This window comes from Nicrophorus vespilloides, unplaced genomic scaffold, assembly GCF_001412225.1.
Source record: "Nicrophorus vespilloides isolate i.1.1-1 unplaced genomic scaffold, Nicve_v1.0, whole genome shotgun sequence".
Lineage (NCBI taxonomy): Eukaryota > Metazoa > Arthropoda > Insecta > Coleoptera > Silphidae > Nicrophorus > Nicrophorus vespilloides.
In genome coordinates, this window is record NW_017098951.1 from 482,246 (window position 1) to 494,310 (window position 12,065).

Sequence of the window (12,065 nt, forward strand, 5' to 3'; positions counted from 1 at the left end):
CAATTGAATTTCCTATTGTAACATCTTCAAATCAAGTTTCAATATTCGTCTTAGCGATGTTCTGGAGATGCATGAGTAGCTGAGTAGCATGTCGACGAGCAGACACAAATGGATCATCGTTGACACTCTATCATACAGCCAGCACAGTTTCTTCATTGCAAACAGTACGATAAACATTTAATTGTTGTTGATCACATACTGCAACCCGTTCCTAAAAATGGCTGATTAAGTTTCTAATCATGTTTACACTTGGAGCTGTTGAAACATTAAATTGCGGACGGTATTTTTTTGTGCGTTGTAACAATACATTGTCGGGAAATATGAGCCATTATAAAATTTATGAAAATTCTTTATAATCTACAACAAAAAATATTATCCAACTTTTTAAATAATTAGTCGAAAAAGTAAATTCTACTTAATAATATAACTATATTCCATATATTGAAAGTTACTTTCTAGTACTACTAAATTAATAAACTAATAATAATTAGTTTAACAATTTAGTAAAAAAAAAACAAAATTTGAGAATTTATTGTTAATAAATAATCAATCTATCAATTTATAAAATAATAATATTTATTTTAAAAAATAGACAAATAAATATTAAAAAAATTACTTTAATTAACCATTATAATCTGTTGATTGCAATAATGAAGTTGCAAATATACAAAAATAATTTTAGTATCTTCAATAATTTTATGCACGTGTTATCGCAAATTCGCACATATACTTTTTATTTAGCAATAAAACTTTTACATTAAAATAATCCACATAATTATATGCAGTGATATGCATGTCATTTCCCTGCATTCAGACTCGATTATATTTACTTACATAATAATCTTATCACATTCATATTAACATTTTCCACTTATTACAAGTTACATTTTTTGTCGTTTGTAATCTATATATTTTTAATATAATTTATATTAATAATAACATTTGTTGCAACAAATAATCATACTACAAACTCAACAAAATAGCATAATAAGAAAATAAAAACAAACTGTTCTGCTATTTTATTTAATCAAAATCTGAATAAAAAAAAAATGTTGTAAATAAAAAGCGGATCGAATCCTGGTCAAGCCAAGCTCTTTGTGAGTGCTCTCGGTGCTTGCAGCAATAGGGCCATCGTTCATCATGAATGGACAGTCAAATAAAAGAGATTCTGCACAAGGACCTTCAGCCAAGTCGATGGACAATGACAGTGTTAAGGATAGAAGCAGATTCACAGTCAAAGAAAATAGTGGAATCGCAGAGCATCAATATAACTAAAGTTAACCTAAAAGACGGCAGCCAACAAATTACAGAAAAATAGAATGGTAAAAACTTCCATTGGGAAGTTTACCAACTAATAAATGTCTTAGACCATTAGATTTAATTAATGTTTGCATAAATAAGATTGTAAATTAAATATAATATGACATAATAAAAAAATTGCATTAGGATTTGAATTCTTATCAATACTATTAATTTATTATTTTATTGGTAGATTCTTCATCCGTTACTAAGGAATTTACTATAACTGTAATTAATTTAGAATTAACAAATCAGAGCGGTAATTTTTGTCTGTTATCATTACTTTATTAGTATATTTGTAAAGCAATAATTCGTATAGTGCAGGACAGCTTTGATCATTTCGGATTCACTATAGCATGGTTTCCCAAACTTGGAATGAAACAATAACTAAGTAAATAATGAATGTTTTTCTTATTTTTTTATATATTTTATTAATTATGTGTGCAAAGTAATCAAATTGTTCGGTGAAAATTTCAGGGGTTTACGAAGTACATTCAGGAACTATTTGGAAATCACTGCACTATAGGATGGCTTAAAAATTTCAAGCCAAAGTAAATTTAAACTGAGCAAAATAAAGTCTAAAAAGTTATTTTTCACTCTATACAGTCAAGTCTTTTTTATACTATTTATTTTTATGCAGTTTTTAAAATACTCGATTAGTCCGATTTCAAACAGTCCGGGATATTGGCAAAACCGCTATATTCATCTTCTGTAATATTTATTACTATACTATATATTTAATAATTGAATTTTGTAATTAAGCTAATCAATAAAACTTCTTTTTATCTAGAGGAAGTTCCTTACATCAGAAATGTATCGACCAATAATCTATTTGAAATATTATGTTTGACCTTGACACGTGCAATATTACTATTATTATTTTTTAAATGAAATTTAATTACTTTTGTAAGTGCATATCAGAATTTGTATGTTATCATCCAATATTCGCTCATAGGACAGTTAATTAACACATAATATTAACCACATAATTTACAGATAAAGAGTTGATAGTAAAAGTCACTCGTCAACAAACTTATTTGACTGTCAATCGCTTCAAAAGTTTATTTCCTTATTTATTGACCCCAAGTAAATTCCAAGCGTAATGATGATGATTTAAATAAGTGTAGTTTGGATGATAAATTTAAATGAATCATCCGAGCTTGAAAAATAAGTACGCCAAGAAGAAAAATGAGTTTTAACTCTTATTTTCAATTTACCAAATCGACTCTTAAAAATATTATAAGGTTCAAGTGGTTGAATTCCTGCAGTTCTGTTTTGTTAATTATTAGAGAAATTGTGGTTAACGTAATCAAAGTGATCATTATGAATTATCAGATTTTAGAATTTACGTAATATGATGATAATGATATGTAAATCTTATCCCGTTAGTGCTAGTAAACTAGTTATAGTATATTTATTTTTATTGAAGGAGATAATTGGTTAACAACAGCAGTGTCTTATGATTAGATTTATGACTGCATGACAATATAATATATCTATTATATCTAATATAATTAAAAAATCTCTTTCGTAAATTTTGTCTAAATGTCACTTATTAATTACTTTTTATTTAATTTATAGAAAACTTGCTTATATTCAATTATTGTTAAATGCGTAGATCTGATGCAATCAAAATCTCCATATAAACACATTTTTAATTGAAGAAAATTAAATTAAATTCTCAAAAATTCTCAAATTATTATATATTCTAATCGACCTAAGTTTATGATGATCAAGTCAAAGTGATAAATGAATAGGATAGTCATAAGGATTGAGAAATTGTATATTTCCATGAGTTGAAAAAGATTCACTTAGCACAACGAATCAATATTTGCAATAACAGTTTCAAACGCAATGAAATCAACACTTTTTTCAAAAACAATTAATCTCAACAATGCATCAATCAAAAATGATCATAATCCAAGCGTGTTGAACCAGCACAAACCACACCAAAAGCATTGCATTAACAATGATTATGCTATCAATTTTGTAGGATTATAAAGGTGTTGTGTATTTCAAGCTGCATCCAAGTAACTAAACAATCTTTTCATATATTTACTGTCAACAACTAATGAAACTGGAGGAAGCAATTAAAGAAAATAGCCAGAATTGGCAAAACGTATTTCACCAAAACAATGAAAATCCTCACATATCTTTGGTAACGACCATGATCTTGTACCATCAGATTACCTTTTATTTCAAAATTTGTAGCACTTTTTAAAGTGTAAAACTCTTACTAATTTCGATGTCTTAAAATCACGCTTGGTTCAGTTTCTTGCTGATAAGGACCAGCAGTTTTATGAGCGCGGAATTAAGAACTTGCCAAAAAGATGTCAAAAGGTCATCGGACAAAATGGAAAATATTTAATTGATTACAGTTTATTCATTGTATACAAAGATAAAGTTTTATTTCAAACCAGAAATCCGAATGTTCTTACTTGGTGACCCAATATTATGTTGTTTAATTCATTTTTTTTAATAATTAATATTAATAATAGTATTACTTTTACAAAGATACTGTATTTTAATTAGTAAATCTTGTTATTCTAACATTTTATCAAATTACATTTACAATTGAACGATAAAAATGCGATAATTGTATAAGAAATTGTACTTTAATGCAAATAGTTCAATAGACAATTATTCAGAAAATGACGCAAATTGATTAAACTTCAATAAAAAAAATCATACATATCAGTTGCTTATAAGTAATAGCAGGAAGTTTGGCGTCTGCTGACGCTGACTTACTGAATAGGGGTATACAGTGGAATAAATTATAAAAATGACTCGCTTAACGAGTGATGTTTCGCATAATGTGTGACGAGGAGAAGATAACAAAAATGTATTGAGTCCAACCATTATTATAGTATATAAACACACATATTTCGAAACTTGTGTCCGGACATCTTATTTGTGTATTTTTTGTGCAAAATTTAATAACACTTGCATGTCTCCAAATAAATAAATGAAAAGCAAAATCATTAAAAAGCGAGACCAAGCTATACTTTTTTTGCTCCATCATGGAACTCACTAACGGATTGTACATTAGTTTATATTAAGAAAATTGTTTCAGTATATGACTAAAAATCCAGAAATTCTGTAACGGATTATCCTCGTTAAGCAAGGTTTTTTTTAATACGCGGATACAATTTACATTAATAATAAAGTAAGTAGAAGTTCTAAATATCCAAAGCGATGAAGATAATGAGTTTGTGAAAATAAAAAAGAAAAGGATGTTTGTTTCTAATAATAACTTCGAATAAAATTTACTCTTATTTTCTGAAATGTTATCAGTATTTTATGCAATAAATATGTATTTCCAAAACTTATAATAACTTTTATTTCCATTACTTACATACTTTATTAACGCGTTTATCATTCGCGTATAACAAAACCACGTGGAACCGAAAAACGCGTAAATTCAGAGACTCCTGTAAATGCATACTACATGACATACAAATGATATATAATAATTAAAGTAAAAAGTTAACAAAAATAAATACATTAGTATAATTCCTGGAAAAAAATATTGCAAAGGTCTATTGACCATAGATCTTTTCGCTTGGTCATAGTATTTATTATATTTATTTTTTAAATAATTAGTTATAATTATATATTTAATTTATTTTTGTACCTACAATAATTAGCTAGTTTAAATTATAACGTGTTTTAAATTTTAAATAATATTTGCAAGTAACTGTGCTCATTATACGACGAACCGCCAATTTAAATGCCAATTGTTTCGACAATTAACCAAGCAAAAATAGAAAAAATACGAATTTGTTTACCTAGACTAATTAACGTAAGTCGTAATTGTTTTTAAAATATTTTGAGTAGATGCGCATGCATAAATCCAGGAAAATGATGAAATATTACATTTCGATTTTTATAGCATTTTCTTTATCAGTTTAGCTTGTTAATGGTTTGATTATCTGAGTATTTGAGAAAATACTCAGAAAACGCGGATCTAACATCAAATATGCATAAAATTGCTGTAAACCGTCCAAAATAATATTTCTTATAAAAAACTGGATTTTTTACTAGTTAGAATTCGGAAAAAATTGACATTTAACGTACATTACGCATTGATGTTTCAATATGCGGCAGAAATAATTTCCATATTTCAAAGGAGGATTAAAAAAGAATGGTACGAGGAATCTCCAAAAACTTTAAATTTTCCAAAAGTAAACATAAAAAAGTTTTTTTTTTAACATTAAGTTTTAAAATGTATATGTATATTTTGACAATTCCATAATTTTTTTTTAGTAAAAATTTGAAATTTACTCAATGCTATTCAATTGATTGATTTTTGTATTCAAAAGAATATTAGTTGGTGAATAAATGTGACAGAATTATTAATATTCTATGTATATATTCGTACAAAACAACTATTTTTTTTTAATAAATTTATTATTTACAATTTGCCAAATGCTTGGCAACAAGTAAACAGTTTTAAAATATAACAATGTAATATAATTTTAATAACAAATACAAATATGTTATGCCTTTTTAGTCAATGCGGTGTTTCACTATTGTCTAATACACATTCGACACAAAAACGTAAGTCGTAATTGTTTTTAAAATATTTTGAGTAGATGCGCATGCATAAATCCAGAAAAATGATGAAATATTACATTTCGATTTTTATAGCATTTTCTTTATCAGTTTAGCTTGTTAATGGTTTGATTATTTGAGAAAATATTCAGAAAACGCGGATCTAACATCAAATATGCATAAAATTGCTGTAAACCGTCCAAAATAATATTCCTTATAAATAAACTGGATTTTTTACTAGTTAGAATTCGGAAAAAAATGATATTATTAAGGTGACAATACATCACCTTAATAATAAATGGAAGAACATTTAACGTACATTACGCATTGATGTTTCAATACATAATTAGACATAATTTCCATATTTCAAAGGAGGATTAAAAAAGAATGGTACGAGGTATCTCCAAAACCTTTAAATTTCCCAAAAGTAAACATAAAAAAGTTGTTTTTTTAACATTAAGTTTTAAAATTTATATCGTCCAAATTGTGCATTTCTTCCATAATTTTTTTTTAGTAAAAATTTGGAATTTACTCAATGCCAATTGATTGATTTTTGTATTCAAAAGAATATTAGTTGGTGAATAAATGTGACATCTATAGTAGTTTGGTCCAAATTAGGGCCTATAAAATATACATTTTTTTAAATATAATATATAAAAAATGAGTTCTTAAAAAGAATTTTCGCATAGCTATATAAATAATAATACACTGCTTGTTTTTGTCAACTAATTTAAAAACAAGAATAAAATTAGTATGGAAATTGAACTAGAATTATTAATATTCTATGTATATATTCGTACAAAACAACTATTTTTTAATAAATTTATTATTTACAATTTGCCAAATGCTTGGCAACAAGTAAGCAATTTTAAAATATAAGAATGTAATATAATTTTAACAATAAATACAAATATGTTATGCCTTTTTAGTCAATGCGGTGTTTCACTATTGTCTAATAGACATTGGACACAAAAACGTAAGTCGTAATTGTTTTTAAAATATTTTGAGTAGATGCGCATGCATAAATCCAGGAAAATGATGAAATATAACATTTCGATTTTTATAGCATTTTCTTTATCAGTTTTGCTTGTTAATGGTTTGATTATCTGAGTATTTGAGAAAATACTCAGAAAACGCGGATCTAACATCAAATATGCATAAAATTGCTGTAAACCGTCCAAAATAATATTCCTTATAAAAAACTGGACTTTTTAGTAGTTAGAATTCGGAAAAAATTGATATTATTAAGGTGACCATACATCACCTTAATAATAAATAGAAGAAAATTTAACGTACATTACGCATTGATGTTTCAATATGCGGCAGAAATAATTTCCATATTTCAAAGGAGGATGAAAAAAGAATGGTACGAGGTATCCCCAAAAACTTTAAATTTCCCAAAAGTAAACATAAAAAAGTTTTTTTTTAATATTTTGTTTTAAAATTTATATCGTCTAAATTGTGCATTTCTGCATTTTGACAATTCCATAAAAATTTTTTTTAGTAAAAATTTGGAATTTACTCAACGCCAATTGATTGATTTTTGTATTCAAAAGAATATTAGTTGGTGAATAAATGTGACATCTATAGTCGTTTGGTCCAAATTAGGGCCAATAAAAATATACTTTTTTTTAAATATAATACATAAAAAATGAGTTCTTAAAAAGAATAATACACTGCCTGTTTTTGTCAACTAATTTAAAAACAAGAATAAAATTAGTATGGAAATTGAACTAGAATTATTAATATTCTATGTATATATTCGTACAAAACAACTATTTTTTTTAATAAATTTATTATTTACAATTTACCAAATGCTGGCAACAAGTAAACAGTTTTAAAATATAACAATGTAATATAATTTTAACAATAAATATAATTATGTTATGCCTTTTTAATCAATGCGGTGTTTCACTATTGTCTAATACACATTGGATACAAAAAGTATCTGCGATCCCCTATTGCACATAAAAAGTATCTGCGACCACTGGAAGAATGGGTATGTGTAGAAAAACAACAAGAATTGATCTGTCATTAATTTTTTGAGACCCACACTTTGAGAATCACTGGTCTAATACCTGTTTTGTTATCGCTCACTAAATATAGAGATTTTACTTTTCATTGTACTGTGTTCTGAGGTCATTGTGGATAACAGTAAAGTTTGTTATTATAATAATAAATTAACAATTAAAGTAATAAAAATGATTAATTTCATTACTTTAAGAAACATGGGTAACTACAGAATAACATCATTTCTAGAAGTCGGGAAATTCTAAAATATGCAGATTGATAAATTAAAATTTATAATGTAAACAATTAATTCTTTTACATTGCAAGATTTAAACAACATGTTTGCTTCATAAAATCACATCAATATAACGCGAAAATGATACTGAACATAACGTTATCTAACCAATATTTATTGTTTTTTTTTTGCAATTATTTCATTATTTATTAATTGTACGTTCATTATAAACTGTCGTGCAAATATGAAACAGAAATGAGCTGGGAAATTTGGACTAATATATTAGAGATAAGTTTTTGTATGTGGCGATTGTATGACTAAATTTTCATAATCGTTTGAATGACCGGTAGAAACCGCCTATGAAAAAGAAGAGGATTCCGCTGAAAAATAAAAATACGCTGTTGCTATAAGCTGATTAGATTACATAACAGTATATTGTGTTATTTATACAGAAGCGACGTCCTATCTCAAATCGAAAACAATTTCGACATCTGCACAGATACCTTTCCTAGTGATTTTACAATCTATGCACAAATTGCACATGTTTTCAATCCCGTACACTTAGTACGTTATGTAATACACGAGATTACTGGTAAACAAAAAGAAAAACTTTATTTGTAACAGTTTTGTATAATATATTGCGGCTTTCAAATAAAACGCGAATACTTGTTGACTTAAGGTTGCATTTTATCAGTAAACGAAACCTTGGCCGTCATATAAATGCCGACTATCAAACCAAGCAGGCCGATGGCGTTTCCGAAAATCTCTATGACGAGAATCTTGACGAAGAGTATGGGATTTGCAGCGTCCGCTAGGGCACCTCCAGATCCAACGATTCCCACGCAGATTCCGCAAAAGAAGTTTACGAAGCCGACGGAGATGCCAGCACCAAACATCAGATAACCTGACATCCAGATTCTTCCACGGTAGACTTCATCGTATCTCACGGCCTTCGAGTAAACCTCAATGTAACCTGACAGAACTACACCAGTGATGAGTCCGTAGATTGCAACTGCCTCGCAGAAAATGATGGTTATTATGTTCTTCGTTTTGATTCTTGGTGTTTTGACGCCTCCTCCAATAATGCTAACGCCCGTTGTGTAAATCCCTATCGCCGCTCCCAACACCGAAAAAGACACTGAAGTGGCTATGCCTATTGAACCCCACATGTATGGACTGGATTCGAACAAGAACCATGTAAACACTCCATGGTATAAGCCGTAGAGTAGACACATAAAAAAAACAAACAAAAATATGCCATAGATAAAATACTTTGCACATTTGGCGAAATCAAAATCCAATTGGTACATCAGTAGTGGCTTTGGCTTAGGTGAAAACATGTTGTTGATTTTATTTTGTAATTTATTCTTAATTAAGAATTGTATTCATGTCACAATGACTTTTAGAACAAACAACGAAATATATTAGTTACATTACTTTTTTTAATGTTGATTCAGTGTAGAAATAGTATTTATTAACTTTGTCATTTGGTACCCTTGATTTAATAACTCATGGCATTTGTTTTTCTTTTGTATATTATATTTCTTTCTATAGATGACATTTGACAATATATTTTAGAAAATTATTATTGGTGAATTGGTTTTATAAAAAATAATCAAATTCATTCCAATTTTATTGTTTTTGGTCGAATTTTGTCTGAAATAAATTGAAATATATCTAGGTACATAAAAATAAAATCATACTAAAACAAACAATAATAAACCTAGGGTCGTGTTTCCGCTCAGTTACTTAACTGAGTTTCAGTTCATCAATATTTTGTAAATGATTCTATATTTATTCAGAGACTATAAAATATATTTGGATTAACCTTTAGTCTACAGCAGCAGTCGTCAACCTTATTGACCTTACGAACCACTAAATTCATAATATTGATTTCTGCGGACCACTAAATTCAAAAACATAAAAATAAGATTCTAAGTATGAAATTATACATCACTTGTTTCTACATTTGTTCATGAACATACTGTATTATTGACATAGCTAAACAAGTTTTTTCACGTAATAGAAAAACGAAAAAATGAGTACAAATTTTATAGCTACGCAAGTTTATCCAACCATCTCATTCAACAAAAATCTACTTGGACAGACATTTGCTCTTACTGCGAACTGAATTAGGTCAAGATTTTCGAAAAACATTATAACATTAAATTATCCATTTTTTACGATCTATATTGGAACATAACCGCTTATATAAAAAATCATTTCTGAAACATTTTTTTTATAGTAATAAAAACCTTTAGTATTAATATCTAAATTGAAATATGACATTAAATGTAAAATAGTTTACTGATATAATATTAGACGATTGCAAATTAATCAGTTTTGATTGCAAATTTAACATTTGGAATATTTAATCTTTAATTTTCGTCACAAATTACAAAATTGATTAGGTCAGTAATGCGTAGTTGGTGATAATTCATATATACATAAGCATCACTATATTTCAAGGTTTTTGAAGATTTTGAAATATGAAATCTTTTGATTATCAATCAAGTCCTTGTTTCTGATATTCTACAATAATTATTATTCTCATGGATATATACAAAATGCTAAAATCTAAAATATAGTTTTTGGTCAAACAAATATATTTTGTAATAATAAATAAGTATAGAATACATCTAATTCAGATTCGAAATAATCAGTTTTTTCAATATCAATTCAATAGATCTAATTATCTTTTTAGTATAAAAAGTCGAATTCAATCACTTTTTAAAAGAAAAGTTAATTATATAATAAATATTTATTTATTATGAATATCTCAAACATACAAGTAAAATAGAATTTCAAGTTCTTTTCTTATACAACTTTTATATCATAACATATGTAGTTGAAATACATGAATACTTACCAATATTATTAGTTCATGGACTCCGAAAGTGAATACCCTCAAAGTATTAAGTTAAAGCTGGTCTCAGTTTCATGAAAGCTTTGAAATTATTTAATGCAATTACACAACACCTATATTACGACAAATACCGTAACGAAAATAAAATTTGTATCGGTTTCGCTTTGCGTGTAAAATAATTTGATACAGAACATTAGTATAAAGAAAATCGATACGCAACAGAATAATAAAAAAAACATTGATGTAATTGTATATATTTCGTTTCATATTATACATATATGGATTTCAATAACCGACAGATGTAAATAAACACCGAAATCATTTTTTCTTTTGCCTATCGATGCCTTTCGTGTAATATTTATAAATAAACGTTCTGGTTAATTTGTAATCGAAAATATTTAAACATGCGTTGCTGCTGATAATTTATGGAACCGGAATTATCGAGTCCTTTGACTTGTCTCCAATTGCATTAATCGAATATTTAAACTCGGGCACCCTGACCTTCATTTACAATGTGACTATCATTTTTATTACGATTATGTAAAGGTGATAAGTGACGTAGTATTGGAAATTTATTTATTATATGCAACTTATTTCAATGAAATACAGTCGATTCCGCTTAATCGGGACAAATATGCTAAACTCGATGTGTCCAATTATCCGAAGTTCCATCTCCATTTGGTTCCAAGACAATACAGAACAGCGATAAAACAAAACACGGCGAAAAAAGAACAGTGACTAAACAGACATTGAAAAAAATAATATTAAACCTCAGGCAAAATAGAAATAAACAAATGACAAAGATTTAATATAATATTCATTATAAATTTTTATATTTATATGTTTTATCTAAAACTTTTTATGTTCAAAAAGAGGTCGCGGACCAAAAAGTCCGCTCACATTTCCATTTGTATTTGCTCGGTTATGTTTCCGTTCTTTAGGATTTGCTACTAATAATCAACTGTGCCGATTAAGCGGAATCGACTGTACTGTCAAAGAACATGAAAAAAAACAATAGTATATACATTTTGCCGATTTATGTACTTAAAAAATCGTTAGTTTCCAAAAATAAAGATTTGGAAATAAAGGGTAAACATAAAA

At 27.3% G+C, this 12,065-nt stretch overlaps 1 pseudogene; it reads right to left on the reverse strand.

Moving 5' to 3' along the window:
• Positions 1 to 8,772: 8,772 nt before the first annotated feature.
• On the reverse strand, positions 8,773 to 9,333 carry LOC108563653 (annotated as a pseudogene).
• Between the last annotated feature and the right edge of the window lie 2,732 nt (positions 9,334 to 12,065).